General features: G+C 37.2%; 1 long non-coding RNA gene across 2 annotated transcripts in view; it reads right to left on the bottom strand.

Moving 5' to 3' along the window:
* The window catches only part of LOC103794720 (uncharacterized), a 94,519-nt gene that overhangs the window by 12,942 nt on the left and 61,377 nt on the right, over positions 1-20,200 (bottom strand). For both annotated transcript variants that reach the window (XR_013527196.1, XR_008472961.2), the window contains one exon: positions 14,357-14,411. This is a non-coding gene — a long non-coding RNA (uncharacterized LOC103794720). The remainder of the gene's footprint in view (positions 1-14,356; positions 14,412-20,200) is intronic.

The raw sequence follows: 20,200 nt of genomic DNA, 5'->3' as shown, positions 1-20,200 counted from the left end.
CTGACCTTCTCCAGTGATACCTGGTTTACCACCAGTAGCAAACAATAAAATCTTGCAAAATCGTGCCTGTCTTCTCCAGTGGTCACTTAGCCCATATCCTTCAAGTTCCAATGATGGCTTCTCAACAAAACATTTTCTAATGCCCTGAAAAAGCTGCCTCTTCTGCCTTAACGGCCTCTAGGTAGGCAGACTAGTACTGCTTGCCTTCCTTTTGTATATGAGAAAACTGTTTGCATAATTGTGGGTTCTCTGCAGGTTCTATGGTCTTTGCTAACCATCTGATTACATTTCAGAAGATAAGAGGTTAGAGAGTGAGGAGTGTGGAGGGAGGGAGTGTCTAGAGACTTCTGGAATCTCAAAGGGGATGAACACTTAGCTAAGACACAAGAGGCCTTAACTAAATATCAAGTTTGTTTATGGCTGTCAGAATTGTACCTGCCATGTTCAGTTCTGATTTTCAGGGATTTACGTCCAGCTGGCAAAGGAAGTTGTATAAATTCAGGAAATGGGACAGGAATAAATATGAAAGAAAGCTAACTAATCAGAATCTATTAAATTCACAAAAATGTGTTGGCTTGAATTATAGTTTTCAGGGAGATATTATTAGTAACTATTGGCCTTTTGGGTCCCTAAATTAGCTGTTTACTGACTTATTTAAGGCAATCATAAAAATTTCCACATTCTGACAGACTGCAAGAATTTTGGGGCAAGCTTGATGAATATGGTTATTAACAGCCTATATTTTATTGATGTGTAACACTACATAGAATGGTTTTACATCTAGAACACTCACAATCACCATAATACCCATTTTATAGAATGGAAAGCTAAAACTAGCTTCTGATAATGTTAAGTAATTCTTCAGAGCTAACTTAAATAGGAGTGACCAAGTTGGGCTTGAAGCCATATACTATAAATCCTAGTGATGTCAAGAGGACTCTCATAGCTTGGAATGATTTAGTAAGCACCTACTTCTTAATTTTTAGGACCCCTCAGGCATGAGGAAGCAGAGGCATCCATGAGACAGAGGGAGGAAACTCAGAGGGCATGAAGCTCTCCAGACATAATGTTGAGGACAAGGGTAGGGGCCAGAGCCTGTCTTCCTGGTTTGTTCTTTCTGCTTCTGAATCTTGATTTTTATCAGGAATGAAAGCATTACCTGTGTTATCTGAACCATGCTCTAATCTCTTTCAGTACCTGGTGCTGAGATTGATTTGCTAGAACACATTGGGAAGGGATTGATGTAGGACTTGAAAATGTTATTAACTGCAAATAGCTGAATTTTTAGATAAATGATGATGAATATATGTTTATTATCTTGATCACTCATTTTATAATGTTTATTGAAAGTTTACAGTGTCAGACATCATGCATAGCTCTCAGATATATGAAACAGATGAAGCTCTTTGTATTTAAGGGGCACAGACTCCCTCCAGCAGACATGTGGTAAGGTAAATCTTAACCTATGTGGGGCATGTGGAACCGTTCAATAGACAAAAGTTATAGATATGTTTCCTGGAAACATAGACACACACATATATGTGCTCATACACTTTTATTTATGGGCATGGAATGACAAATTCAGAATCTATTCAGATTTCTCTAAAAATCACACATTTCCCTCCTAGATATCCATAAACTTCAGGTAAAGGATTCTAGGACAGAGCATCATTACTATGAACAAATTTTTATTGCCTCCTAGAGTATTTATGGCAGTAGAAGTAAAAGGGTAATGTCCCATTGACTGTTGTCAACTCACATCACTTCCACATCCTTCTAAGCCTCCTTGACATTGTGGAAAGGCAGCTGAATTATATTTTTAAGAACCTATTTGCCCAGTGTGGTAGTAGTTCTAGATTAGAGTTTGACAGACATTAGACATTAGATCTGGAAAGTAGAATGGAGAAAGAATCCATTATTAACTGAGATATTTCTAGCCAGTTACATTGGGAAGTCATGAGATTTACAATGGCTTGCCAGGAAGCTCTTGAAAAACAAATGTACTTCAGCTTTGTTCTTTTTGCTTAGGATTGTCTTGGCTATGTGGGCTCTCTTTTGGTTGCATATGAAGTTTAAAGTGTTTTATTCCAGTTCTGTGAAGAAGGTCAGTGGCAGCTTGATAGAGATAGCATTGGATCTATAAATTACTTTGGGCAGTATGGCCATTTTCATGATATTGATTCTTCCTAACCAGGAGTATGGAATGTTTTTCCATCTGTTTGTGTCCTCTCTTATTCCTTGAGTAGCACTTTGTAGTTCTCTTTGAAGAGCAATCCCATTACTGGGTATATACCCAAAGGATTATATATCATTCTATCATATTCACATTCCTAGGTATATTATTCTCTTTGTGGTAATTGTGAATGAGAATTTGCTCATGATTTAGCTCTCTGTTTGTCTGTTATCGGTGTATAGGAATGCTTGATTTCTGCACACTGTTTGTATCCTGAGACTTTGCTGAAGTTGCTTATCAGCATACGGAGATTTTGGGCTGAGACGATATGGTCTTCTAAATATACAATCATGTCATCTGCAAATAGAGAAAATTTGACTTCCCCTTTTACTAATCGAATACCCTTTATTTCTTTTTCTTGCCTGATTGCTCTGGCTAGAACTTCCTCTACTACGTTGAATAGGACTAGTGAGAGAGGCCATCCTTGTCTAGAGCCAGTTTTCAAAGGAAATGCTTCCAGTTTTTGCCCACTCAGTATGATATTGGCTGTGAGTTTGTCATAAATAGCTTTTATTATTTTGAGATATGTTCCATCAGTACATCATTTATTGAGAGTTTTTAGCATAAAGGGCTGTTGAATTTTGTCCAAAGCCTTCTCTACATCTATGGAGCATCATGCTACTTGACTTCAAACTATACTACAAGCCTACAGTAATCAAAACAGTATGGTACTGGTACAAAACAGAGATGTAGACCAATGGAACAGAACAGAGGACACAGAGGCAATGTCACACATCTAGGACCATTTGATTTTTGACAAACCTGAGAAAAACAAGTAATGGGGAAAGGACTCCCTGTTTAATAAATGGTGTTGGGAAAACTGGCTAGCCATGTGCAAAAAGCAGAAACTGGACTCCTTCCTGACACCTTACACTAAAATTAACTCCAGATGGATTAAAAACTTAAATATAAGACCTAACATCATAAAAAACCTAGAAGAAAACCTAGGTAAAACCATTCAGGACATAGACATAGGCAAGGCCTTCATGACTAAAACAGCAAAAACATTGGCAACAAAACCAAAATATACAAAAGGGATCTAATTAAACTCCAGAGCTTCTGTACTACAAAAGAAACAATCATTAGAGTGAACCAGCAACCAACAGAATGGGAAAAAAAATTTTTTTTCTACCCATCTGACAAATGGGTAATAACCAGAATCTACAAAGAACTACAACAGATTTACAAGGAAAAAAAAAAACAAACCCATTCAAAAGTAGGTGAAGGAAATGAACAGATGCTTTTCAAAAGAAGACATATACAAGGCCAATAAACATGTGAAAAAATGCTCATCATCGCTGATCATTAAAGAAATGCAAATCAAAACCAAATTTAGATATCATCTTATACCAGTTAGAATGGTGATCATTAAAAAATATGGAGACAACAGATGCTGGAGAGGATGTGGAGAAATAAGAATATTATTACACTGTTGGTGGGAGTGTAAATTAGTGTAACCATTGTGGAAGACAGTGTGGCAATTCCTCAAGGATCTAGCAGTTTGACCCAACAATCCTATTACTGGGCATATACCCAAAGGATTATAAATCATTCTATTAATATGACACAAGCACAGGTATGTTCATTGTGGCACTGTTTACAATGGCAAAGACTTGGAACCAACCCAAATGCCCATCAATGGTAGACTAGACAAGGAAAATGTGGCACATATACACCATGGAATACTATGCAGCCATAAAAAATGATGAGTTCATGTCCTTCATACGGACATAAATGAATCTGGAAACCAATATTCTCAGCAAACTGACACAAGAACAGAAAACCAAACACCACATGTTCTCACTCAAAAGTGGGTGTTAAACAATGAGGACACATGGACACAGGGAGGGTAGCATCACAAACTGGGATCTGTTTGGGAGACTAGGGGAGGGACAGTGGGGGTATGGAGACTGGGGAGAGATAACATGGGGAGAAATGCCAAATATAGGTGATGGGGAGATGGAGGCAGCAAACCACCTTGCCCTGTATGAACCTATGCAACAATCCTGCATGATCTGCACATGTACCCCAGAACCTAAAGTACAATTAAAAAATGAAAGAAAGAAATCTTCCTGATACTCAGGTTATAAAGACATTATTCTACCAAAAAAAAAAAAATGACAAAGGTGACATTACAACTGACTCCAAAGAAATACAAAAGACCTTCAGAGATAATTATCAACACCTCTATACACAAAACCAGAAAAATCTAGAAGAAATGGATAGATTGCCGGAAACACACAACCTCCCAAGATCCAATCGGGAAGAAATAGAAATGCTAAACAGAACCAAAGTTGAGTTTTAAAATTGAATCAGTAATAAAAAGCCTACCAACCATAAAAAGCCCTTGACCAGATGGATTCACAGCCAAACTATACTAGACATACAAAGAAGAACTGGTTCCAATTCACCTGAAACTATTCCAAAAAAATGAGGAGGAGGGATGCCTCCCTAGCTCATTCTATGAAGACAAGATAACCCTGATACAAAAACCTGGCAAAGATACAACAGAAGAAAACTGCAAGCCAATATCCCTGATGAGGAGCAAAAATCCTCAACAACATACCAGGAAACCAAATACAACAGTTCATCAAAATGTTAATTCACCACAATCAAATAGGCTTTATTCCTGGACTGCAAGGTTAGTTTGACATATGCAAATCAATAAATGTGATTTGCCACATAAGCAGAATTAAAAACAAAAACCATATGATTATTTTAGTAGACACAGAAAAAGCTTCTGATAAAATCCAACATCCATTCATGATAAAAAACCCTAAAATATCTGGGCATGGAAGGAACATACTCATAATAATAAGAGCCATCCATGATAAGCCCACAGTCAGCATCATATTGAATGGGCAAAAACCGGCAGCATTCTCCTTAAGAACAAGAACATGACAAGTATACCCACTTTCAAAACTATTAAGGTAGAATAGAAGAGAATAATTATTTTTAATTTTTATTATACTGTAAGTTCTAAGGTACATGTGCAGATTGTGCAGGTTTGTTAGACAGGTATACACGTTGCATAGTGGTTTGCTGCATTAATTCCCCTGTCATCTACATTAGGTGTTTCTCCTAATGTTATCCCTCCCCAATCCCCCTACCCACTGCTATCCCTCCCCTAGACACTCCCCAACCCCTTGTCGGGCCTTGGTGTGTGATGTTCCCCTCTTTCTTAGCAAACTGACACAAGAACAGAAAAGCAGACAACACACGTTCTCACTCATAAGTGGGTGTTGAACAGTGAGAACACATGGACACAGGGAGGGGGAAAATAGAATAATTATTTGGATTCAACAATCCAAATAAGAAAAGAAAGTGTCAAATTATGTATCTTCAATGGTGACAGGATTTTATACCTATTAAACCCAAGAAACTCCATCAAAAGGCTTCTATAACTAAAAAATGCTTTCAGTAAAGATCTAGGATACAAATCAATATACAAAAATTAGTCACATTTCTGTACACCAATAACATTCAAGCTGAAAGCCACATGAAGAATGCAACCCCATTTACAATAGTCACAAAGAAAATAAAATGCCTAGGAATACATTTAACCAGGAAGTATAATATCTCTATAAGAAGAATAACAAAACTGTGCTGAAATAAATTATAGATAACACAAACAAATGGAAAGACACTCTATGCTCATGGATTGAAAGAATCATATCACTAAAATGGCCATACTGCCCAAAGAAATCTACAGCTTCAATGCTATCCCTGTCAAACTACCAATGTCATTTTTCACAGAATTCAAAAAAAAATTTTAATTCATATAGAACCAAAAGAAAAACCCAAATAATAAAAGCAACCCTAAGCAAAAAGAACAAAGCTGGCGGCATCACATTACCTGACTTCCAACTATACTATAAGGCTACAGCATAATGCTGTTACAAAAGTGGACATCTAGACCAATGGAACCGGTTACAGAACACAGAAATAAAACTATACCCCTACAGTTATTTGATCTTCAACAAAAGTAAACAATAGAAAAAGGACTTCCTAGTCAATAAATGGTGCCGGGATCACTGGGTAGACATGTGTAGAATAATTAAAACAGACCCCTACATTTCATCACATACAAAAATTAACTCAAAATCAATTAAATATTTAAATATGAGACCTTAAACTACAAAATCCTTAGAAGAAAACTTAGAAAATACTGTTTTTGACACATTCCTTGGGAAATAATTTGTGGCTAAGTCCTCAAGAGTGATTGCAACAAAAACAAAAATTGACAAATGGGACCTAATTAAACTAAAGAGCTTATTTTGCACAGCAAAATAAACCATCAACAAAGTAAACAGACAGCCTCCACAATGGGAGAAAATATTAGCAAACTATGCATCTGACAAAGGTTTAATATCCAGGATCAATAAGGAACTTAAGCAACTCAACAATCAAAATACAAATAACACCATTAAAAGTGGGAAAAGGACATGAACCAGTAATTCTCAAAAGAAAACACACATGCAGGCAACAAACATGAAAAAATGTTCAACATCACTAATTATCATAGAAATGCAAATCAAAACCACAATGAGACATCATCTCACATGAATCAGAATGGTCATTACTGAAACATCAAAAAATAACAGATGCTGACAAGGCCCTGGAGAAAAAAGAATGTTTCCCTACTGTGGGTAGGAATGTAAATTAGTTCAACCACTGTAGAAAGTAGTTTGAAGGTTTCTCAAAGAACTTAGAACTGCCATTTGACCAGTAATCCCATTATTTGACATGCACCCAAAGGAAAATAAATTATTCTACCAAAACTACACACATATGTTCATGTGTATGTTCTTCACACCACTATCCACAATAGCAAAGACATGGACTCAACCTAGGTTCCCATCAACAGTGGACTGAATACAGAAAGTGCAATACATATATGCCACAGAATGCTATGCAACCATAAAGTAGAATAAAATCATGTTTCTTTTGCAGCACATGGATGGACCTGGAGGCCATTATCCTAAAGGAATTAACACGGAAACAGAAAATCAAATACAATATGTTCTCTTCTACAAATGAGAGCTAAACACTGGGGACACATGGGCATAAAGACTGGAACAGTAGGCACTGGTGACTACTATAGAAAAAAGAGTGGGAGGAGGTCAGAGGCTGAAAAACTACCTGTTGGGTACTATGCTTACTACCTGGGTGACCGCCTTACTCACAATCCAAACCACAGCACCATGCAGTAAATGCGTGTAACAAACCTGCATGCGTGCCTCCTAAATCTCAAATAAAAGTAGAAAGTGTTAAAAACAAAACAAAATGTATTGTACCCTACCCAAAATAAATTTGGCATTGTTTCTTATAACAATTTTAGTTGGATTTTAGCTCTTCACTGTTTATATTTCATCATGTTTTATTGAGTTTAATTATAAACCCATACATGTTTGTTAAGAAATGCTGGTTTGATATTTTCCAGTGACAATCACATTTTATCCAAAGGAAAAAGAAATGTATTTGAATAGAAACTGCAAAAAACTTTACACATAAAAATAGTGAGCAGGCCAGATTTGTCAGGCAGGCAACGTTTTGCCAACTTCTGCTTTAGAGATTGAGTTAATAACATTTCTCAGTTCATGGCTTACGGTCCCACTGATCCATGCAAGTTCTCTCTGCAAGTTTTCCCATTTGATTTTTTAAAATTTATTTATTTCCTATATACCTATTCACCTCCTCTATTCCCTTCCTCGCTAGTCATTCTTATGTGATAGATAGATAAATAGACAGACAGAAGATACATGATTGATATAAAATGGGTATTCATTCATTTTAATATGTTCAGTATAGATTTTTCCTTAGTGTAGGTCTTTACAAAACGTGTATAGGTATTTCACATATTTTAACTTTAAAAGAAATTAACTTTTATATTATATTGTTTCTTTCTTCATAAAATGTCATGTCTTTAATAGTACACTGTACAGTCATAATGTATTAATTTAGTAGGTTATTTCTAACTGATAAATAGGTAGGAGTGGTAGATGTTAGTATTGCTCACCAATATCTAGTTCTCATTTCCAGAGATATTAAATAAAGTGATTGTTGACCCAGAATGTTTGTCTAGACACTCACTGGATTCTGTATCAGTAAAAATTAAATACGTTAGTGTTCATTTACTACCAGAGTATTACCTATGCTATCCTTTTATGTTGCTTTTAAGTACTCCATCGTGTACGTCCAAACCATCAAACCCATCTAACATCCTAGGAATGGATCACTGGTTTGCTTAGGCAGTGTAGCATAGTGGTTAAACTCAGTCTCTGGAATCCAGGTGTTTGGTTATAATCCTGATGCCACCACTTACTAAACATGTAATTTAGGGCATGGTTGCTTACATTTTTGGCTTCAAGTTCTTTGTTCCTTGTCTGTAAAACAGGGGAATTTATAATGCATACTGTGTGGGGTTATCAGTAAGGTTAAATTATTAGAGCCATACTTTAAAACCTTAAAGTAATTTTTAGCATTTAAAAATTGTATGTTTTTAAATTTAAAAAATAAAATAAACTGCATATCACCAACATTTTTAAACTTAGGATTTAATCTGTTGGACCTTTCTGTAGTAAATATTTCATGCTTGCTGAGGATGAGCATGGCAGGTATCGTGCCCACAATTTGCAGAAAAGAAAACCAAGATTCAAGAAGTGAAGTCGGTTCTCTAAGATCATGTTGCTTGTAATAACAAAGCACGATTCAAACCTGTGTCTTCCCGGCTCTAAAACAGTAACTCCTGAGTTTCTTTAGTCCATAGTAATAAGGGACTCTATGTATGGAAAAACTATTCCACAGAACCTATTATGACGGACATTAACGCAAGAGCTCCAAGGGGAAGACTTGCTGAATTCTAACCAGGCAGTGGTGGAGGTGGGGAAGTTAAGGGAGGGAGAATGAAAGACAGGAGTGTGGGAGGGCAGAAGCTGCCAGTGAGGTTAGGAGAGATATTTCTCCAAGGATGGAGGAAAGGAAGGTTAAAGGGATATTGATCTTGAGTGGGAAAACATTCTCCTGACTTTTTATCCTGCCTTCAGATTATCTGGCATCAAAAAAGGGTCTGTTACCAAGCTCAGCTTTGGAGATGGGGCAAAAGATACAACAGAGGAACAACCATTTGCTGACATGGAGGGCACCAATGTGGTTTTTGATGATATGAGCTAAGCTGCAAGATAGATGCAATGTAGGACCTGATAAAACATGCTTCTAGTGGCAGGCAGGCTGTAGCCAAGCTCAAGCATCATCTCAAAAAATAACCCATTTCCTGACCTAAATATGGGGCTGGCTTTCTTTTCAAAAGAAGTTGCAAAACATCCAGGTCAAACACACAGGGGCAACAGAGCATGTTATACTTTCCAAGGTGCTTCCCCTACAATTACCTTCTAGAATTCTCAGAGCTATCCTGTGATAGTAGGCTGGGCTCTATTTATTGTTCTCGTTTTACAGATGATGAAACTGAGGATGAGAAAGGACAAGGACACAGGACCACAGAGACAGTGGGAGAGGTAGGAGCAGATCACGACTTCCTTATAATTGCCCGATTATCTTCGCACCAGAGCACATTATATCCGGCCAAATTGACTTTTCACAAGGTAGGGTTGATGGTGTCTCTGTGTGAATATATATGAATGTACCTATCAACCTAACTCAATTGTATATTTATGTGTCTTCATTTCCCATTCATCTTTATAATCTATCACCTATAATCAATTCCCATTACCTGTTAATATTTTTATAATTATCTGTATCCAAGTAGCTATAAATTATCTGTCTATTATATCTTCTGATTGGTCATCTTTACAGAGCTTTTACACTGACTCATGTGTTGTATGTATGATTAATCACACCATGAAAGAAAGCACAAGAGCATTGAAAACATCAATCTATGGTTATAACCCTTGTATTCTTAACATTGTCTCACTGATTTACTTAACCTCCCTGAGCCTTAGTTTTCTACCTTGCCAAGTAGAGATAGAAACATCCCTCTCCTGGGGCTGGGAAGCTCTCCCAAGATAGTGGTTATAGGATGCTGGGCATAGTGCCTGAATCAGAGTAGACTCCCAGATGTAATTCTTCCTTTCTGCTTGCCTCCACCAGAACCTTGTTTTCTCTTAAGGTTGTTTAGTTTTTCTATTATTTCTAGTTGGTCTTCATTTATCTTACCTCTGAACCTCAATGTCATATATCATATGAGTGGATTATTTCAGCATTTTTTCATGCAGTTTTGAGAATTACCAATTTTAGGTCAGATGCCATGATTTGCCAATCAGGCTGTAAGCTTCCTGAAGGTAGAGCTTCTCATTTATCATTTAGAAAACCGAGAAGTAATCCTAAATTCCCTACTCTGAATCATCTGAAAAACTTTGCATAGGGCTTTACTCCTAATCAGTATCAAGTGAATATTTAATAAATTATAGAGAAGCATTCTCAAGGAGCATATTTGAGCTCAGGAGAATGTAGGCATATAGGCATACAGGAGTTGATTTTCCACATACATACAAGAACTGGGATGGCAGAATCCTCTGAAGTTTTCCCAGAATAATTATTTAATCAATTCCTTCAGTCTGTATTTCTTGACCAACTAATCTATGCTGGGTCCTGTGATATGTGCTGGGGTTTCAAGGGTAAACCAGACACACGTCTGCAATGTGCACAATAAAGAAACAATCTCATTCTATTATGATAAGGGCTGGGACAGAGAAATGCATTGGAAACATAAGCAGAGAAAGATAGAGGGCGTGGTGTTGGACATCTGGTATTTTCTGCCAGCATTCTTTTTTTTTTTTTTTTTGCCCCTTCACCTTGTAAGAGCACACATTTATTTTGAAGAGCTAAGTTTCCATCATTTAATGGTGTTCCTGGCATTCTCGTGGCCACTGTAAACCCCTCCACTCAAATTTGGGCATGTGACCCAAGGTGATCCAATAAGGTCCTTTCCAAGGTCCTTCCCTGGAAATTTACAAGCAGATACTAATAGGATATCTTTCTTTTCTCTGGATTACCAAAATCACTTAACACAAACTGGGAGATACGTGCTGCTTGACCCACCACTCTACCCATTGTATGGAAAGCTACTTCATGATATAAGAAAATAAAATCAAACCATAAGGTGAAGCGGGTAACTGTGATAAAGAATAAACAAGTTCCGGATAAGTTTTAAGTGTCTAGAGCTCGCTGAGGTCGTTCTATCTTTGTATTTCCCAGTCACATGAGCCAGCAAACTCTCATGTTTATTCAAAATTTGAACTTCATATACAGCTATTTTTATATAGCTGTTTCACTACTTCAAATCTGCACAGTATTTTGTACCATTATCTTGTGTGAATTCCAAGACAATATTGTGAGATCAGTTGGTATTATTTTCTAATTCTATTTTCATGAGAAAACTGAAATCAGAAAAGTAAAGATGCAACTGAGTTTGGTGAAGGTAACTGTGGCTGAATATGAGAGATAAATAAAACTTTCTGGTATTTAGGACAGGGTTTATATCACATTCATCCTGAGGTCGGATTATCAGAACACACATTTTAGTGTTCATTCTTGGCATGAATATGAAGCCTATCACAATATCCTACTATCTCATATCCATAAATATTGGTTGGAGTTCAGTTAATACTTCCACATTGCTAACAATATGTGAGTTTAATGTTGCTCTCTCTCTCATATATATGAGATATTTATAGCATATGAATATTTGTATGAGAGAGCCAGAGAAATGGCATGTATATACATGAGATACATATAAACACACAGGTTTAAGTATATATAAATTACATACATAATATATAAAGTAACAAATAATATGCATGTAAAATACATATATAATGTATACATATATGTATATTTGTGTGCATATGCTATATTTATATGTATATCTGTGCATAGGCTATATTTATCATTCTGACTCAGAGAATTTCATTAAGAGAATTTCATTAATTCTAATTGCTTTAGAGGTGTTGAGCAGAATTCCCTAGATAAGTTCCATTGCAACTACCACTTAATAATGATACGTTTCTCGTGTTTCCAAAATATGGCCTGTCAGCCTTACATTGAAACAGGTTGATGCAATGTGGTCACATTACATCAGTGTGACTTTAGATACAGTGGTAGGTTTGAAATGTAAATGTGTGATTGGTTTTAGTCATGTCTTTTAAAAGCTTGTGGTCACTAGTTTTGTACAAGCCAGTTTCTGAATTACTGGATATGCTTGAAGTACCTGGTCAGCTCCTCACTGGCTATTGTTGAAAGACACCAATTACCTGATCGCAAGTGATATCAAAAGCCTTTCAACTGACCTCACTCCTGGGAAGAAGCTAGTTAAAAAGCTTGTTATTGATTTCTTCTTCCAAATATTCTATCTTTAAATTTTTATTAATTAGACTGTCAAAATCTTATTAATTTAGAGAGCATCCATATAAATTGATTCTTTTATGGTTTTAAAAATATACATGTATCTATTAAGATTTTAATGTCAATATCTGCAGTATTCTTGTTGCTGCTGTTATATGGATGTGGGGATGGGAGTTCCTTGTTGGTTGGTTTGTTAATGCAAGGCTAGAGTATAAAAAAAAATACTCTCAGAAGATTGATTTTTTTTCCAGTCAAAGCCTTGTCTAAGACATAATTTAAAGTGCTGTTCATTGACCCTTGTGAAACACCCAAGCGATAACATCTATTTAATGTGTATCAGAAAAAAAATTATGTCAGGAATGGGTATGCTTACTGTGTCAAACCAAGTTTTACCTATTCTATACCACCTTCCTTGAAGGTAAAATATACATTTAATGCTAAATAGTGGGTTTTTTTCTCCAAACTAATTTATTCAATAATCACTATATCACAAGCACCACTCATTGAATGATGACGGTCTGCTAAGCCCTTTGCTGATTCCTTCCATTCATTATCTCATTTATCTCCTCCATGAAAAATTTTTTTGGATTTCAAAATATATACGTCCCCATGGTTTTAAAAAATGATCAGAATGGTTTATAATGAAAAAGAGTATTGCCATACTGCATTCTTTATTCCTGATATTCAAAAGGAATCTCATTCTCAAAATCAATGCTGCCATTATTTTCTAGTATTTAGCAGCATACTTCTAAAAGTTTATGTGCCTGATAATACTGTGTGACTTATCGACCTTGGGCATGTTTCTCTCCACACTTAACATCTTTCCATAAAGTAAGCATAATTATATTAAGTTTCACTTAAAATAAAATACATATGTTCATATTGTCATATTTACATAAATGAACATAAAATTTGTTTTTTCTTCCTTAAATATTTTTGAGCACTTTAGTGAAGTTAGTAATTGCCTATCTTTACTTTCACAATATTCTCTAAGCTAACATCATTTTTTTTTTTAGACAGAATCTTACTGTGTTACCTAGACTGGAGCACAATGGCACGATCTCGGCACACTGCAACCTCCACTTCCATGTTCAAGCGATTCTCCTGCCTCAGACTCCTGATTAGCTGGGATTACAGGCACCCACCACCATATCCAGGTATTTTTTTGTATTTTCAGTAGAGATGTGGTTTCACCATGTTGGCCAGACTGGTCTTGAACTCCTGACCTCAAATGATCCTCCCACTTCAGCCTCCCAAAATGCTGGGATTATAGGCGTGAGCCACCACACCCAGCCACATCATTTCATAATACATCATTACATATACTAAGCACACACCCATTTTTTTCTCTTAAATGATTGTTTCAAATCATCTATAGTTTTTTCGTTATTTTTTAATTCCATGTGTCAGACCTATCTTATCTTGTTCTTTTGCTCCATTTTCAACAGTCTGTTCCCTGAGTCTGATACAAAATGATTCACCTAGAACTTCTTTCCAACATAACTGTATGACTTATTTATGAGATTTTTTCTAATATGAAGAATTATTAATTAAAACATGATATTGCAGTAATGAGGAATTAGCTGGTAAAAGGTAAAGATAGCAGATATAGGTAGGGCCACAATCCCTAGGGTTATAATAGAACATCAAGGAAAAATCTCTCCCTTACTTCTCAGGTGGATCTACATTTCACTGGAGACGACGTGACCATGGATCACTGAGTGGTAGAGAAGTTCACAGAGGTGCTTTGCCAGCAGGACTTACCACAGTCTGTACTCCGTAGTGCCATGGTGTAGCCTTCCACAGAGAGGTACCATGCCTATAAACACAACATAAAACCACATGAAAGCATTCTGGAGAAGTGAGGGAGGTCCCCTGTACTACTGACCACTGGGCCACCTCACTCTACAGGGGCTGGGTGCTGTAGAAGCTGGGTGTGCTACAGGAATCTCGGGAGAAGAGCAAACTAGAACCTGGAAGAAAAGGCCCTTCATTCTCTAGTTTTCCTCCAGTTTCATGCCAACTGGCAAAGGGGAAATATTCATAAGGCCCACCTCCCTTGTCTTAGAGAAGGCTATAAAGGATGCATTTAGAGCTTACAGGAAGTACTTGAAAACTGTCCCACACTCTTTTTAACTTTTTGCCATTTTCTACTATCTGAATATTTTCTTAACTTTGTCTTGTAACTTTTTATTGCATTAAAAATTTCAGTCAATGTATGCATATGTACATATATATGTACATATACACATATAATTTAATAATTATTTTCTGGTTTTTATTATCTTTTATGTCATCCTCTTTATACAGATACACCTTCTAGGCTTACATTATTAATAAGCTTTGGTTAAGAAGTTTTATTTCACTCCCTGTCATATCTGTTTTCTTCCAGCTTTTCCTTTTGTTTTTATTGGTTTAGAATTTTCCCAGTCATTTTGGATGCCTCTAAACTATCAGTTGATCCTTTACCTGTTTTTTACCTTCTAGGTAGGAAAAAACTAATTTGAAGCTTTGAGCACATTGGAGGGGTTTATGACTGGGCTTTATTATTAAAGTGAAAGCGTAGGAAATTGCTAATTTCAATGGCTGATGACAATAACCATATTTGAAAGTCTTTTTCTGGAGCCATTCAGATTTAATCCATTCTGCCTCTGGTCTCTGGGCACACTGCTGTGTGGCTTACAAGAACTCAGGAGATAAGGTGATGTTCAACTCCTTCATACAAAGACATTTAATCAGCCCCCCAATTTTTATCATCCTCACATATCTGTTGTTATGTATTGACTTCTCAGGATGAATTGGTTTGCCTTTCAACAGTGTCTCCCTCTGCAGGCACTTATTTTGTAGTTCTGTCTCTGTTGAATCTTCCATCTTCAATTCCTAAAACTTGTTGAAGTCTCTTACATAGTGCCCTTACTTCTTGCATGCTATTGGTTCTTGCAGATTTATATGATTTTTTATTTCTTTACTATCACTTGAGAGACGCATTGGGAAAGGAAAAGATAAATGTGTTCTTCTATTGTATGTTATTTTCTGATTTAACCACCTTATTGAACAATTGTTTATTGAAGCCAAAATTATTCTTAGAAATGATCTAGTCACAAATAATAAATATTAGAAATTAATCTTGAGAAAATGATAATGTGGAACGGTAAGAGAATACGTGAAGAAGGAAAAAGTTGGGTGAGTGAATGAGGAAAGGAATGAAAGCAGAAATAAACATTTGTCATATCGGTGGAGAGCTGGGTGTAGTAGAAAGGACAGTGGGCTGGCAGAATCTGAGTCCCTGGTTTGTGTTTCACTTGCTGTAGAACCCTGGGCAAATCAGCTTTTCAACTGATCTGAATTTTCTCATCTGTACAGTGGGTCAGGAAAGGTTGGGAACAGAAATACGAAAGCTCCTTTCAGGACTTACATTCACCTCTGCTCCTTATCTTCATTTTTTTTTTTTTTTTTTTTTCCTGAGACAGAGTCTCGCTCTGTCACCAGACATCATGCTGGAGTGCAGTGGCCTGATCCTGGCTCACTGAAACCTCCGCCTCCCGGGTTCAAGCAACTCTCCTGCCTCCACCTCCCAAGTAGCTGGGATTACAGGTACACGCCACCACGCCCTGCTAATTTTTGTATTTTAAGTAGAGACGGGGTTTCACCATGTTGGCCAGGATGGTCTTGATCTCTTGACCTCGTGATCCACCTGCCTGGGCCTCCCAAAGTGCTGGGATTACAGGTGTGAGCCACTGCGCCCAGCCTTCATCTTCTTTTTTTAAAAAAATAACAAATACGTTTAAGAATAAGGAAGCCCAGAATTTTCTTAAAGAACTGGTTCTCAACAACTAGGGTGCCACAGACCCCAATGAGAAGCTGATAAATCTGATGTGGTCTTTAGGAGCATGTACATATATACAAGGAAACATTCTCTTTACAATTTCAGAGAATTCTCAGGCATCTGAAGACTCATGAGAGGATTGTCATTGCCACGAGGGAATGTTGACCTTAGAGCTTTTGTTCTCCTCCAAGGTGATCTCTGGCCTTTGTCTTCAGCCGGGGAATGGTGAGGTATGTTTCCTTGCGATTTTGAGGCAAACCAGAACATAGTGAGAAAATGGCAAAGAAGATTTTTCTTGCTTATAAACCTTGTCATTCAGGTGAACCAATTTACTCTTTGTAAATCAGGACATTTGCAAATGTTTCATTAGCTTTGGCCCAGATAACTCCATAACAAATGCATTTGCTGTGTGGTGCAGATAATGTATCGCACAAACAGCTTTCTGGGCCCCCATTAATTATATAGGGAGAATGAAGGAATTATGAAGATGCAGTCACAAAAATTCCACTTAGGGTTATATTTCCCTGGGAGAACTAGGTACTCCACATTGAAAGAATCCTATAAGCTATCTGACCTATTTTTTTTTTTCAACAAACATGACAGTGCATCATTCATTCTTTGTTTCATTTAGTTACCTAATATTTATTGAGCATCAAGTAAGGATGCTAGGTGCTAGAGATAAATAAATAAACAAAAGAGATATAGCCTTTGTCCTCATGGCACTAACATATGGAGGTGATAGTAAGAAAACTATTGCAAAAAAGAATATGAAATTACCGCAATTATCAGTAGTTAAAAGATTTAGGGGGTGGAACACATGTGTTAAGGAGAGGTCAGGACATTTTAGCAAACGAAGTTACCTTAGAACTGAATTCTGAAGGATAAGTTGGAAGTAAATGGGCTGAAAGTTTGGGGGGAGGGGAGGTAAAGAATTATAATACCTTGGGCTGTGGTACATGTTCAATATTTGTTGAAAATAAAAAAAGTCCAGTGATGCAGAAGTGTAAGAATATAATTAGAAGAGATTGGAAAGGCATAGGGGTTACCCATTCAGGGTCTATAAATATCTGAAAATTTTGATTTTTATTGCAGGGGCAATGAGAAGCCTATCGGGGAATGGAAAGGATACAGATATTAATCAAAACAACAATGCAAAGAACTTTAGGTCAAGAATTGGCTGGCACGAGAAAAGCATTTTCCTGAATGTTTCCTGTGTGTACCATTAGAGGATCAACAGGCAAACTTTTCTACCAAAGGTTACACAGTAAATATTTTAGGTTTTGTGCGCCGTAATGAGTTTTTTATGTTGCATTTATTTGTTTTTGTTTACTACACTTTACAAATGAAAGCCAATCTTCTCTCAAAGACAATGTCAAAATAGACTCAAGGCAGGATTTGGGCCCCCAGTGTGTGCTGTAGTTTTCCAACCCTTGCACTAGATGGCCATAAGCTCTATGAGGAAAGAAAGATAATAGTTCTCAGCCGGGCGCGGTGGCTCACGCCTGTAATCCCAGCACTTTGGGAGGCCGATGCGGGTGGATCATGAGGTCAAGAGATCCAGACCATCCTGGTCAACATGGTGAAACCCCATCTCTACTAAAAATACAAAAAATTAGCTGGGCATGGTGGCGCGTGCCTGTAATCCCAGCTACTCAGGAGGCTGAGGAAGGAGAATTGCCTGAACCCAGGAGGTGGAGTTTGCAGTGAGCCAAGATCGCGCCATTGCACTCCAGCCTGGGTAACAAGAGCGAAACTCCGTCTCAAAAAAAAAAGAAAGATAATAGTTCTCTCACTCATTATAGAATTTTCAGTGCCCAAAACAGCACCAGAACACATTAATTTATTAAATTAATTAATGGCTGAACCAGGTGTTTTAATTACTCAGTATATCTACCAATGACCAAGACAATATGCTAGTATCATTGTCATTGACTTTTTCATTATCGTTGCCATTGTCATTCTTGCTGTCATTATTCACAAGTCAAGGATAAGAAAATAGTTAAATTTGCCCAAGATCATATAGTCAATAAGTGACAGAGCCAGAATTTAAACAAAGTACATTAAATTTCTAAGCCTATGCTCTTTCTTATGATTACTCTGCCTTTTTGTAAATGACACATAAACACTGTGTCCTATTAATAAACAGCAGATGACAGAACCACCACCAAATACTAAGGGGAAAATGTGACATTCAGAATGGGGAACAGAGAACATCCACCAATCTCTTTCTTCTTCCTGAGATGGCAATGACTGTTAAAGAATGTTTATGGGCAGAAAGCTTGAATGAAAGAGAGAGAGAGAGAGAGAGAAGAAAGAAAGGAAAGAAGGAAAGAAAGAAAGAGAGAAAGGAAGGAAGGAAGAAAGAGAAAGAAAGAAAGGAAAAGAAGGAGTGGGGGGTGGGAAGAGGGAAGAAAGGAGAGAGCACAGGAGAGAATAAAACAAAGAAAGTTTGATTGATGAGAGAAGCCAAACACTTTTCAGGATCAGATGAGACCACTCACTGATGAGGCAGAGTGTGTATGCATGAAAGGGATTTTCACTGAAGTAATAATTACCTGCCTAATATGTTACAGATACGAATCTCTCTTATAATCTCCTATGTTCAGGTATTACTGCAGGCTCTGTGGATTTTATCTATCAGGGAAGGAAAGTGTCTATCTCTTCTCGTAAGCATTTAAAATATTTATGTTATTTTCTAGGCATTCCTATTACTTGGCTTGGAAGATGTTGGAAGACGTCCCTTTTCCTTGTCTCATGGAAGAAGAAGAGGAAACAACTTATCCAGAAAATTACACTTTTCACAATGGCAGCAAAAAGTCAGGTGACTCAAACGCCTGCCTGCCATCCCCTTTACCTACCCTAGTCTTCTTAAGCAGATTGAGGAATGAGGAAGAGGGATGCTAGTGTTGTAAATGGAGGGTTGTTTGCCGGTTCCTTGCAAGATCTAGGGGTCAGACATGAAGGAGTATGGCCCCAAAGTTGATAATTCTTAGGTTCTGTTTAGAATATAAGTGACAGGATATTTTATCTGTAGCTTTGGGACTTAGATACAATTTAGACCACATGAATAAACATTTCATCAAACAGCTTATTATAGCAATATTCCATCCAGTTTGGAAAAATAGCACCGAAAATTACAGGACATTTTCTGAGGGATACTGATGGTGGGAGTGATTTGACAGACGGTCCAGTGTAATTGTTAGCTTGGAAAGACCTGAAGATATCATAAAAGGACAGAGCATAGAGAAAAAAAGATATTCAGAAATCCTGGAAATAAACACATACCCCAAAAACAATAATATGCTTAAAATGTAAAGCTAGCTAAAGCATGACATAATTTTGAGCTATTTTATGATTGTTATCAGCAGAGTCTACAATTTTACTTGTATTGCAAACATCCCCCTTGGCCTGATGGTGGCCAATGCCATCAGAAGCAATGTGAAAGCAAAGTCGTAGCATATTCTTTAGCTTTATGTTAATTCAGTTTTCTTTTCTATTTTTATTTTTTTCTAATGGAGTCTCACCTCGTTGCCCAGGCTGGAGTGCAGTGGCACAATCTCAGCTCACCACAACCTCCACCTCCCGGGTTCAAGTGATTCTCCTGCCTCAGCCTCCTGAGTAGCTGGGATTACAAGCGCATGCCACCATGCCTGGGTAATTTTTTGTATCTTTAGAAGAGACAGAGTTTCATCATGTTGGCCAGGCTGGTCTTAAACTCCTGTCCTTGTGATCCACCTGCCTTGGCTTCCCAAAGTGCTAGGATTACAGGTATGAGCCACCAC

This window comes from Callithrix jacchus, chromosome 1 (genome assembly GCF_049354715.1).
Source record: "Callithrix jacchus isolate 240 chromosome 1, calJac240_pri, whole genome shotgun sequence".
NCBI lineage: Eukaryota > Metazoa > Chordata > Mammalia > Primates > Cebidae > Callithrix > Callithrix jacchus.
Note: the sequence above shows the minus strand (reverse complement) of the source record. Positions and strands in the feature narration are given on the sequence as shown.